This window comes from Brachyhypopomus gauderio, unplaced genomic scaffold (assembly GCF_052324685.1).
Source record: "Brachyhypopomus gauderio isolate BG-103 unplaced genomic scaffold, BGAUD_0.2 sc44, whole genome shotgun sequence".
Lineage (NCBI taxonomy): Eukaryota > Metazoa > Chordata > Actinopteri > Gymnotiformes > Hypopomidae > Brachyhypopomus > Brachyhypopomus gauderio.
In genome coordinates this window covers 2780523-2792833 of record NW_027506870.1, presented here as the reverse complement: position 1 = coordinate 2792833, position 12311 = coordinate 2780523, and the positions used below count along the sequence as shown (strand labels likewise).

The following is a 12311-nucleotide window of genomic DNA, read 5'->3' as shown; positions in this document are numbered from 1 at the left end:
AGAGAGAGAGAGAGAGAGAGAGAGAGAGAGGAGGGGAAAAAACAGTAACAATCTCAAAAAAAAAAAAAAAAAAAAAAAAAAAAAGAACAAAAACGGAGGGAAAACTGCAAACCGCCGAAAGGGGAGTGGCCTCCGCTCGCACTGCATTTGTGACCAGCTGACAAGGCAGTGAGAGAGACAGAGACCACTCACTCCCCTTCATTCTTACTTATTCTGGTTTTTTTTAAAGGAGTGAGCGCTTTTGGCTGCTTTGTTTTATTTATTCACACAGACAGACAGACAGAGACAGACAGACAGACAAATCAACCAACAAATGTAAAAATAAAGTTTTATAATATAATATTATATATATATACACACACACACACACACACACACACACACATATTACAAATTCATTAAAATAAACAGGCTGATCATACCATACAACCAGCAACAAACTCTTTCTTTTCCACACGTTTAGGAAGGTGCACCGTTCCTGGAGGTACTGCAATACCAGGTCGATGCGTGGGGCGAACGGGGCAAGCCCCTGTTTCGCCTCCCTGTTCTAAAAATCCATTTAATATGAAGTCCTCATATAGAGGACGTATCAGATATTAAACTGATAAGAACAGATTTTTTGGTTCAAAGTGTGTTTATTTTGTCACATACGTAAAACATATTCATTACATTCCGTATTTATGTATGCATTTCTTTTAAAACGTTTTATACATTGCCATGACTGGTATGTACATGCATGAATAAATAAATAAATAAATAAGTGAATGGCTGAATAAATAAATAAGTTTGTACATGAATAAAAACCATTTAAAATACAAGGTTCAAAATTGTCTTTGTCTTTTTGTTTCCTCCAAGACATACACAATGCGGGGAAAAGGTCTGGTCCTTTGGGTTCAGTAAAAAAACCATCAGCTAATACAACATTACATGCCAGGCACAATACAACATAAAACCAGCAATCAACGTGTGGGTAGGTCTCTGTTCATTAAGTCCCCTCTCTGAGCCGCACTAATTGACGAGGAGACCGAGGGGGGAGGCCCGGGTGTCACAACGCCCGGTGCACGCACCCCACCCCTTGCACCCAGCGGAGGTCCTCCCCTCGCCTGCTGTCCCTGATCAGGCAAACTGTTCCCTCCAGGGGCGTCGGCAGGGGCCCCGGCTGGGGATGACGGGGACCCCCCTGCGTGAAGCCTCGGCCCCCTCCTCCAAATAGACTCGCGCGGTGCACCCTGCAGCGACGATGTTACCAGCGCTTGCATAGCGTGCAGGGGCACCGTCACTCGCTTCCCTACCAGCCGGTTGCGGGAGGTCCATAAGGCGCTTTTCACACTGTTAAGGGTGAGCCAGAGTGTTTCAAATTCTTTGGCTGGTAACGTGTCTACACCCTGACCCACCCCGCTTATCGCTAGCCGATAGTCTCGTGCGTGGACCTCCCCTGCTGGCAGGCTTGGGCATTTCAGGGGGCCGACAGTGGCCCACAGGTCCCTCGCCACCCTGCACTCCCAGAGTGCGTGCCGCACGGTCTCAGGTTCGCCACACCCGGGCCGTGGGCACGTTGCTGTTGTCGCCATACCCCGGGAGTGCATGACCGCCCGGACTGGGAGAACCTCATGGGCTGCAAGCCACGACAGGTCTTTATTTCTGTTGGGCAGGGATGGGTGTGCTGCGTTCCGCCACACCTTCTGAGCCTCCCGCTGTGTGAGCCCTGGAATCCGGCTCACCTCCTCTCGTTCCTGCACACAACCCACAATTTCCTTTGCATTAGTCAAGACCTTCTCACCCGATTGCTCTATGTTATATTTCCTTAAAAACTTTTGAATGAAAACATGTGTTTGTGACATTTTAAAAGCTACAGGGGTCTTTAGGTCCAGGGCAAGCAGGCCTAGGCTCCTCAGGTAAGACCCTATCCAAAACCTTGACGTTGCCGCCGCTTTGTTTTTTCTCCATTCAGTCAACAGTGCATACTTCACATGGAGCGCGATGAATTGGCTGCCTAGGAACAGGTGAGGGTCCGGGAGGCCTTTTCCTCCCTTCTCTTTACTTTTCTTCACTACCTCTCTCCTCAGCCTCTCCCATTTTGACCCCCACAAGAAATAGAAGACCGCCCGATCCAGACCTAGCAAAAAATGTCTAGGAGGGGGGAAAACTGAACATGTCAATAAAAACAGTGGTAAAATCACAGCTTTGATTATTAGGATCTTTCCTTCCATGGTCAGTTTTCTTAACCCCCAAAACCCCAATTTTTTCCTTGCTTTCCCTAGCAGGTCTGTCCAGTTATCGTTCCCCAGTCCGTCCTTGTTAAAATGTACTCCTAAAATTTTAAAACCTGTAGCCTTAAAATCCACCTCTAAATCCACATGTTCCCCTTGCCATTGCCCAAACAATTGTGCTTCTGATTTATTTCTATTTAAACGGGCGCCTGCGGCTCTACCGTACCATTCTGTCAGCTCTAGCGCTCTCTGTGCCGATAAAACGTCCCTACATAAAAGTGTCACGTCGTCCATATAAAGAGAGCATGTCGCGGTCAGTCCTCCTGGTAGGTCCAGTCCTTTGATCCATTTGTCCCTTCTCAAGATCTCTGCGAGCGGTTCAATGCCTGCCACAAACAACAAGGGGGATAAGGGGCAACCCTGCCGCACTCCTGAGCATATATTCACTGCTTTTGACATGTGCCCATTTACAATGAATCTGCTGGTAATGTCTTTATACAGCAGGCCCACCCACTTTAAAAATCTCCCAGGGAAACCCATTTTTTGCAGCACCTCAAAGAGGTACTGGTGCGAGACCCGATCAAAGGCTTTTTCGAAATCTAAATTTAAGACTAACAATCGAATGTTTCTGTCTCTCGCAAAACAGATGGAGTCCTGGATCAGTACTAGGTTGTCCGTGATCCGACGCCCTGGAACCGCGCAGGCTTGATCCGGGTGGATCACGTCAGGTAAAACTGTCGACATCCTAAGAGCTAAAAGCTTGCTAAAAATTTTGCAGTCACAGTTTAATAATGTGATTGGTCGCCAGTTTCTGATGTCAGTCCTATCCCCTTTTTTGTATAAAAGTGAGACTGTCCCTGCTCTAAAACTCTTGGGTAAAATAGACAAGTTTGAAAATTCATTAAAAACCACTAAAATGTCTTCTGCTAAAACATTCCAAAAGGTTTTATAAAATTCCACCGGGAGTCCATCTTCCCCTGGGGATTTACCTACTTTAAAACCTTTAAGACTGTTGTCTAAGTCTTCTCTAGTAAAATTTTGTTCTAAAACCCCTGGGTCTTGTATTGTGTTATTTAAAAAACCCACCACCTCCCTCCTGACATCCATGTTTGTCACTTTTTCCCCATACAGCTGAGTATAAAAACTCTCCACCACCCCTATAATTTCTTCATTTGTCTTTGCAATTAACCCATCTTCCTTCAACTCAGTAAAGCCTTCGCTTCGTGCCACTATTTTCTTAAAAAAATATCTGGTGCATTTCTCCCCTAACTCTATCTCTTTTTCTTTGCACCTTGCAATAAAACCCCTACTCTTTAACTCACTTAAAAGCTTCATTTCTTCCTTTACTTCATTTACATCTTCTGTATAATCAAAACCCTGATTTAAAAGATTAAAATACCTTTGTAACCTTTTTTGCAGCCCCTTCATACATCTATTTTGTTTGTCTTTCTTTTCCTTCCCTTTTCTCTTAAAAAACGTCTGGGTCCGTCCCTTCACCATCTCCCACCATTGTGCCCGTGTATCGTATAGGTCTTGGAGGGTTTGCCAGAGGCTATACCGCTCCCTATAGGCTTCCAGTATGTGCTCATCCTCCAACAGGGAGCAGTTCAGCCTCCACAACCCTCCCCCTATCGTCAAATCAGTGGGAAAACTTACAGTGCACGTTAACATTTGGTGATCAGAAAAAAACATGGGGGCCAATGTTGCATCTGTGGGCGGGCATTTTCTTGTAAACAAAAAATCAATTTGGGAGGCTCTGGTACCATCACCACTACTCCAGGTGAAGCCCTCCTCCCTTGGATGCAGTTTCTTAAAACAGTCAACTAATTTAAGATCACTTATCAGGTCTTTTAATCTGTTAGAAGAAATATCTAGTTTAAAACTATCATCTCTCCTCTTTCTATCCCGACTGGATAAAACACAATTAAAATCCCCTCCTAAAATCAGTGGACCCCTCCCACACAAATGGGGCTGCAAATCCTCCCACAGTCCCACCCTCTCCTGTTTATCATTATAACCATACACATTTAAAACAGTAAAATCCACCCCTAAAAAGGTCAAGTGGGCTAAAAGTGCCCGCCCATCTCTCACCACGGTGCTGCCCTTTACTAGTATCCTAGGGTTTCTTATTAAAATCGCCACTCCGTCTACCTTGCTGTATTGCGACCCGCTCCAGAGAGAGGGACCCGCAGCCCATCGCTGCTCCCAATCTCTATAAGAGCTCAAAAAAGGAAGTGCGCACTCCTGTAGTAATAAAACATCTGCTTTCATATTATTTAAAAAGGACAGGATACTCTGTGCTCTAAGTGGAGCTCGCACGCTTCTCACATTGATTGTGGAGATGGTCAGCTCCATGAGCAAGAGGAAAATTAAAAACATTACACCCACTATGCTTATTCTCATACACATTTCAGATATTTGCACTCTATTCAAACTATAAAATTACCTCAACCGATTTCTTGGGAGATGTCCTCCTCCTTTATCGCTAAAACTTTAGAGAGTCTGAATAGATCCGCATTTCCTACTTCCGAATCCTCTGATGATACTTCCTGTCGTGTGCGTGGTGTGGAGGATTTCAGGTGAATCTCTAAAAAGGACCCTCCAGACCATGATCGACTTGAGTCGTCCGTATGGGTCGCCTCTCTATGCTTTTTCTCATTTAAAACTGATAAAGGGGATTCAGCAGGCCGCTTTGAGGGCTGTGTACTTGGGAGAGAAACCAAAATGTTTGTTTCTCCACTGCTCTCTTCTGACACTGTCTCCATAGTTTCAGTTACAGTTTCCGCCTCCTTCTCCCCTTCCTCCTCCCCCTCATCTCCTCCCTGAGCCTGTTCTTCCCCCTCCCCCTCTTTATTTTTATTTCCTGTACCTCCCTTTCCTATACTCACCTCACTTACCTCTCTTACCTCACTTACCACTTGATCTGCCCCCTGCTGGGGAGGCTGGGGGTTACTTCTCACTCCACTTGGCCCCGCCTCTGGCTCCTCCTCCGGCTCCTCCTCCACTTCCTGCTCCTTCTCCCCGGCCATTTTGTTTCCCTGTTTGCCATGCTTGGCGGCCATCTTGGGACCTTGGGACTTAAGCTTGTTGGCAAAAGAGTCTGGACAATCCCTGTAGAGGTGGTCTGAGCTTCCACAGAGGTTGCACATTCTGCCATTGGGACACTTCTCAAAAGTATGCCCAATTTCTCTACACTTCCCACAAAATAATTTGTCACATGCATCAGCGAAATGCCCCATCTCCCCACACCGTCTACATGTCTTTGGCATTCCCTGATAGAAAACATATCCCCTGTTTTCACCCAAGACAATTGTTTGTGGCAAGTGTTTCAAACCCATATAACCTGATTTGAGCTCCCATTGTTTTATGGGGATCCTCCAGGCACAGGTCCAAACGCCGTCATCGTCCACCACCTTCACAGCATCTCCCATCACAGTACAAAACCTGCTCAACCATGCACAAATATCCTCGGCACACACGGTTTCATTAAACATTCTTATTATTACCACCTTTCTTGTATGGTCAGTTAATTTTTCAATCTCAAACAAGTCGAATTTTTCCTTTGCATTTTCCCATCTTACCCAAAAATCATTTAGCAGGGCTCCTGAACAAAAGCTCACGTCAAACCCCTTGTTCTGGGGCAATGCAATGATACAATTAAAAGCATTTGGGCTAAACCCCAAAATCTTTTGCATGTACTTTCGTGAGAAATCTAGCCGTGAAACTCGTTCTCTTTCTTCTCCTCCAATTTTTAAATGAAAACGCACGCTTTGGTGCCTCCTTGTGCCGGCACGAGCAGCCGACATGGTGGAGGCACCACTGCTTAACTTTTACAATGTGGCTCTGATAAAAGTCTAATAAATAGCTAAAACAGACTAAAAAGGTTGTAAAATAGATCAAAAACAAGTCTAAGAACGATTTAAGAACAGATTTTAGATAACCCTACAATAAAAGGTCTCTCTAAAACTGTTAAAAGGAACCGACTTACCTTGTAGTTGACCTTTAGAATAAACACACTCGTAGTGTAGAAAATAAATTTCCTTTGAAGCCTTCCGCCGTAAAACGTCTTCTGCCTCAAAGGTCGATCCCCGTCTCGTCCTCTTGATCTTAGCCAAAAGGCCGAGAAGCGATAACCTGAAATGGGCGCTGGCCTGGGCGCCGGCCTCGCCGGCACAGGCCTCCCCTCCGCGGAGACAGCGCCCTTCCTTCCTTCCTTCCAGCCGTACGTACGCTCACCCTTCCCTTCGTGCCACGCCCACCCCTACGTTTATACACATTCTCATTGTACAGATTGTTGCGGCCCTGCCCGGAGGCAGAGCGCTCCAAAAAATCAATTTGACTCTTTGACGTTCCCCTCCACGGAAATCTTTAGTAAAAGGCGAAAGATTTGTGCGTGAATGAAGAGAAACCCGAGCTATAGCCATGTAGGCTCAGGCGTCCCGCTACGCCAACCTAAAGCCTAGCTCGTTTGTTCGCGGTAACAAGGGAGGAGCCTGCGGGGCTGTGGCTTGTTGGCAACATCAGGCAGGCAGGCAGGCAGGGCTGGCAGGCTATAATGGAGAGAGAGAGAGAGAGAGAGAGAGAGAGAGAGAGAGAGAGAGAGAGAGAGGGGAGGGGAAAAAACAGTAACAATCTCAAAAAAAAAAAAAAAAAAAAAAAAAGAACAAAAACGGAGGGAAAACTGCAAACCGCCGAAAGGGGAGTGGCCTCCGCTCGCACTGCATTTGTGACCAGCTGACAAGGCAGTGAGAGAGACAGAGACCACTCACTCCCCTTCATTCTTACTTATTCTGGTTTTTTTTAAAGGAGTGAGCGCTTTTGGCTGCTTTGTTTTATTTATTCACACAGACAGACAGACAGACAGACAAATCAACCAACAAATGTAAAAATAAAGTTTTATAATATAATATTATATATATATATATATATATATATATATATATATATATATATATATATATATACACACACACACACACACACACACACACACACACACACACATTACAAATTCATTAAAATAAACAGGCTGATCATACCATACAACCAGCAACAAACTCTTTCTTTTCCACACGTTTAGGAAGGTGCACCGTTCCTGGAGGTACTGCAATACCAGGTCGATGCGTGGGGCGAACGGGGCAAGCCCCTGTTTCGCCTCCCTGTTCTAAAAATCCATTTAATATGAAGTCCTCATATAGAGGACGTATCAGATATTAAACTGATAAGAACAGATTTTTTTTTTTTATTCGGAAGCAAAGCTTACAATCATAAGATCATAAAAACCATTTCACCATTACATAATATCATATAAAATCACACAAAAGACACACTACAATATTCACATAAGAAGTTATCCCTAAAATATCAAAACTTATACAAAAATACTCTAAACATGCTTCTGTTTTGGGCCCATTCGCAGCGGGGGTCGCGCCTCCAACTGCTCCTTTGTAAATAATTTTAACATCTCTGTTTTAATATGTTTGTAAGCCTGGCGATCTGTGAACCCCTGAGACCGCATATAATCTAAAGAATGTCCATGGACTGGATCAAATATGCCCATCATTATTGGTGAATGGGGACCTATGGGCGGGAAGGGGGAGGGGATGTCCTCCTCTGTACAGATCTCCTCTTCCTCCACCGATTCAGAGGAATCTTCTGTGGCATCATCTGATGATGACAGAGCCCCTCCCTCTCCTTGGTCCTCCCCCTCTTCCGTAGTCCCCTCTGGTAGAGAGGGGTCCTCCTCCATGGTCCCCAGGCAGATAACGCTTGGCCAGACTGACTTCATGGGGGTCGAAGACAGGGAAGGTCTGGACGCCGCCTCTTCAGTCTGGGGGGGTGGAGGGGTGGACTTCCTCTCCTTATTTCGTCTCCTCCCCTCCTCCTTGGGAGGGGTCAGCCCTGTCCTGGATCTCTTCTTGGAGGTGCCGGGAGTGGCCTTCTTCGGCTGCCCGGCCGGTCTGGACCCATCTCTCTGGGGAGGGGGGGCACACAACAAGTGAGTAGGCTTCTTCCTTACCTCCCCCTCCCTCGGACGCTCCTCTTCACCCGGGACTGCATCTACATCGTCTCCCCGGCCGGTCCCCGTTGTAATCCCCTCATCTGCTGTAGCTGGTGTTCCGGGCCCGGCCGGGGGTCCCGTTGGGGCCTCCCCGGAGGGCGCCGCAGTGGTCTTCCTGCTCCTACCCCCTGCCACCGCCGACGCATATGAAAGGCCAGCGCTGGGGCAGGAGCGCTCCAAGTGTCCCTCACCGCGGCATCTTCTGCACCTCCGGGGGCCCTTGCAGTCCCGGGCCACATGTCCCGGGTCCAGACAGTTATGACACTTCCGGCCCGGGCAGCTCTCCTCCTTGTGTCCATACTCCCGGCACACCCTGCAGTGGTCGGGCTGACCCCTGTAAAACAAATAGCCACGATTAAAACCCAAGGAGAAGAGGGCTGGAGGATGTACCACACCCCCCTGGCCGTCTTCTTTAAAAGTCATAAAAAACTGACGGCGGCCGTTCCAGACCCCCAGCTCGTCCCGCACAAACTTCTCCCCCGGGTGGACCTCCCCGTAGTTCTGGAGGAACCTGCGGATGTGCTCCGTGGGGACATACGGGTTGAACATGTGGGTAGTGACCAAACGGCGGCCCTCCACCCACAGAGGTTCCACCACGAAATGTTTACCCACGGGATGTTCCTTCAGCACATCCCTCCGCCCCAGGGCACGTTGGTAAACCTCGGCAGAGTTGAAGGTGACCTCAAAGTAGGCCTGGGGCCCATTGCGCTGGGCGCAGATCAAGTCCCAGACCGGGATCCCCAGAGCTTCTCGCAGCACCTCCCTTATGAAGGGGACCCTCTCAATAAAGGGGGGCCCCTCTCCACCGGGAGCCCAGCGGAACCTGGCCGTATTGAGCAGGCCTCCCCCTGCTCCCCAGCCAGGCCCCGCCGGGTAAGCTGCCGTCAGCCCCGAGGTCCCGGCTGGCTGACCGCCACCCAGCGCCGGTGCCACAGGCCCACCATCGGCCATCCTCTCCCCCCCTGCCGGGAGGCCCGGAGCAGAGAGAAGCCGCAGTTCCTCCACTGGTCACCGGGGGAATGTTCAGAAGTCCACCCGGGATCCTCCAAGCCGGCGAGACGAGCCTAAAAACAGGAGGAGGAGCTGGGCGGTTCCCAAGCGGTGGTCGGTGGGCAGTGCCACCAGACCGATTGCTCATTAGGTTCCACCCAGACTCCTCCTGTTAAAAACACAGAAAAAACAGAGAAAAGTTAAAATACAGGCATAAAAAACGGCATGTAAAAGCTGTAGTAAAAAATTCAAAACAGTATAAAAACTGATAAGAACAGATTTTTTTTTGGTCAAATAGTGTTTATTGGTACATATCCTCATTCAAACATATGCCTGCACATGTTTAAATCACAGCTTACAAAGCCATATTTCCTTGAGAATATTCCCACAAACCAGAGTATAATACACAGTGTCATACTCTCATAATCCAACAGTGTTATTTTAAAACAAGGTCCTTGTGGCACATAGGTCCCACTATCATGGTGTTTGGGGAGGGTAAAGGGGAGGGGACAGGGGAAGCGGGAGGAGTAGGAGGAGGAGCCCCGGACTACTCTTTTCCCCACCCCTAGCCAGCCATTGCTCAATCCTAGGACCCAAAACTTTCCTTTCCATACACAGTCATATAACAGGGTAGATAGGAAACCTGCAAATACATGAATAAATAAATAAATAAATAATGAAATAAATAAATGCAGATAAATAGACACCTAATACGATACTCAATTTACACCCATCCATCACAATAAAACCAGTCATTAAAAGTTTCTGGGAACATATTTGCCGCAATACTTGTTTAAACATCAACTGTTTATCAGCAATCAAATTACGAGCCAATGTCACATATTTCACAGTGTCCTTGAGGGGGGAAAAGGGGAAACAACACCAGGTATCTCCTTTCCCTAACCACAGACCATGCCCATACCAGTTCAGAGGAGATCCCCCCCTCTGTCCGCTGTCTTCTATCAGGACAACACATGGTCCCTCAGGAGACGTCGGCGGAGGCCCGAGTTGGTGGTGGCAGGGACCCCCCTGCGTGTGACCTCGGCCCCCTCATCCGAATGGCGTGGCCCGGCGCCACCTGCAGTGTAGAAGTTGCCATATCCAGAAGTACGTGCAGGGGCACCGTTACCCGCTTCCCCACCAGCAGGTTGCGGGAGGTCCACAAGGCTGTTTTCACGCAATTCAAGGTGAGCCAGAGCATCTCAAATTCTTTTTTAGGCAACTTTTCCAGGCCCTGGCCCACCCCGAGCACCGCTACCCGGTACTCCTGCGGGCGGACCTCCCCTGCTGGCAGGCTCGGGCATTTCAGAGGGCCGATCGCGGCCCACAGGTCCCTTGCCACGCTGCACTCCCAGAGCGCATGCCTTACCGTTTCGGGTTCGCCACACCCTAGACGGGGGCAAACTGCCGTCTTCCCCATGCCCCGGGAGTGCATCACCGCTCTGACCGGGAGGACCTCATGAGCTGCCATCCAGGTCAGGTCCTTGGCCTTGTTCTGGAGTGCAGGACAGGCCGCATTCCTCCAGACCTGTGCTGTTTCCCTCTCCGTCAACCCCCTCACCGGGGACATCTCCTCCTTGGCCTGTACAAAAGATACCATACTTTTTGCATTCGTTAACACTTCCAACCCTTCCCCTTCCAAACCACATTTCATGAAAAACTTCCGTATGAACCCATATTCTTTTGCCAACTCGAAGGATATAGGTGTCCTCAGACTGACTTTCAGTACTTTCAGCCTCCTCAAATAACTTCCCATCCAGAAACGTGCCATGGCCACAGTCTTATGTGTGTCAGATGAGGATGTAGCATATTTCACATGTAGAGCAGCGAACTTGCTGGCCAGGAACATGTAGAGATCCGGTAGTCCCTTCCCTCCATTCTCGGGTGTCTTCTTTACAACCTCCCTCCGCACACGCTCCCATTTCGATCCCCACAGAAAGTAAAAGACCGCTCGTTCCACACCTAAAATGAAATGCCGTGGCGGGCTAAAAACTGAACAAAGCAATAAGAGCAGGGGTAAAACAGACACTTTAAAAACTAAAATCTTTCCATCCAACGTCAACTGCCTCAGTCCCCACAACCCCAACCGTTGTTTTACCTTCCCCAACATTTCAGTCCAATTGCCCTGTCCCCCTCCCTCCCTATCAAACTTCAAACCTAAAATCCTCAAGTTACTACATTTAAAATTGATATCTAACTCTGGTTTCTCATCTCCCCACGGTCCAAACAACTGGGCCTCAGACTTATTCCTGTTCAAGCGTGCTCCCGAAGCCCGCCCGTACCACTCCGTTAGGTCCATAGCTCTCTGTAACGATAGAACATCAGTACACAAGACCGTAACATCATCCATGTAAAGGGAACATGTCGCCGTCAACCCGCCCGGCAGGTCCAGCCCTTTGATCCATGTGTCCCTTCTCAAGATCTGTGCTAAAGGCTCAATGCAGGCCACAAACAAGAGGGGGGATAATGGACACCCTTGCCGGACACCTGAGCGCACATAGATCGCTTTTGACAGATGCCCATTTATTCTAATTTTGCTGTATATGTCCGTATACAACAATCCCACCCACTCTATAAACCTACCCGGAAACCCCATTTTGGCCAGAATCTGAAACAGAAACTGGTGCGAGATGCGGTCAAAAGCTTTCTCGAAGTCTAAATTTGCCACCAATAACCTAATACCTCTGTCTCTCGCAAAACAGATGGCGTCCCGGATCATAATCAGGCTGTCCGTGATCCTCCTCCCCGGCACTGCACAGGCTTGATCCGGGTGGATCACGTCCCCTAACACAGTTGACATACGTCTTGCTAAAACTCTACTAAAAAGTTTGCAATCCAAATTTAAAAGTGTAATGGGTCTCCAGTACCTTATATCAGTCTTATCGCCTTTCTTATAAAGCAGAGACACTATTCCCGATCTAAAACTATCTGGAAGTTGATTGGCTGTATTAAAATCATTAAAAATCACTAAAAGATCCTCAGCCAAGATATCCCAGAATGTTTTATAAAACTCCCCGGGGAGTCCATCCTCCCCTGGTGCTTTCCCAGGT

At 48.0% G+C, this 12311-nt stretch overlaps 2 non-coding genes and 1 pseudogene across 2 annotated transcripts; all 3 read right to left on the bottom strand.

Annotated features, from left to right (window-relative positions):
* Positions 1–462: 462 nt before the first annotated feature.
* LOC143486589 (U2 spliceosomal RNA) lies at positions 463–633 on the bottom strand (annotated as a pseudogene).
* Positions 634–6508: 5875 nt separating this feature from the next.
* LOC143486169 (U5 spliceosomal RNA) lies at positions 6509–6627 on the bottom strand. Its single transcript, XR_013123166.1, has one exon. It is a non-coding gene; the product is annotated as a U5 spliceosomal RNA (small nuclear RNA).
* A 662-nt stretch (positions 6628–7289) lies between these two features.
* Positions 7290–7481, bottom strand: LOC143486584 (U2 spliceosomal RNA). The gene has a single exon (XR_013123546.1). It is a non-coding gene; the product is annotated as a U2 spliceosomal RNA (small nuclear RNA).
* Positions 7482–12311: the final 4830 nt, after the last annotated feature.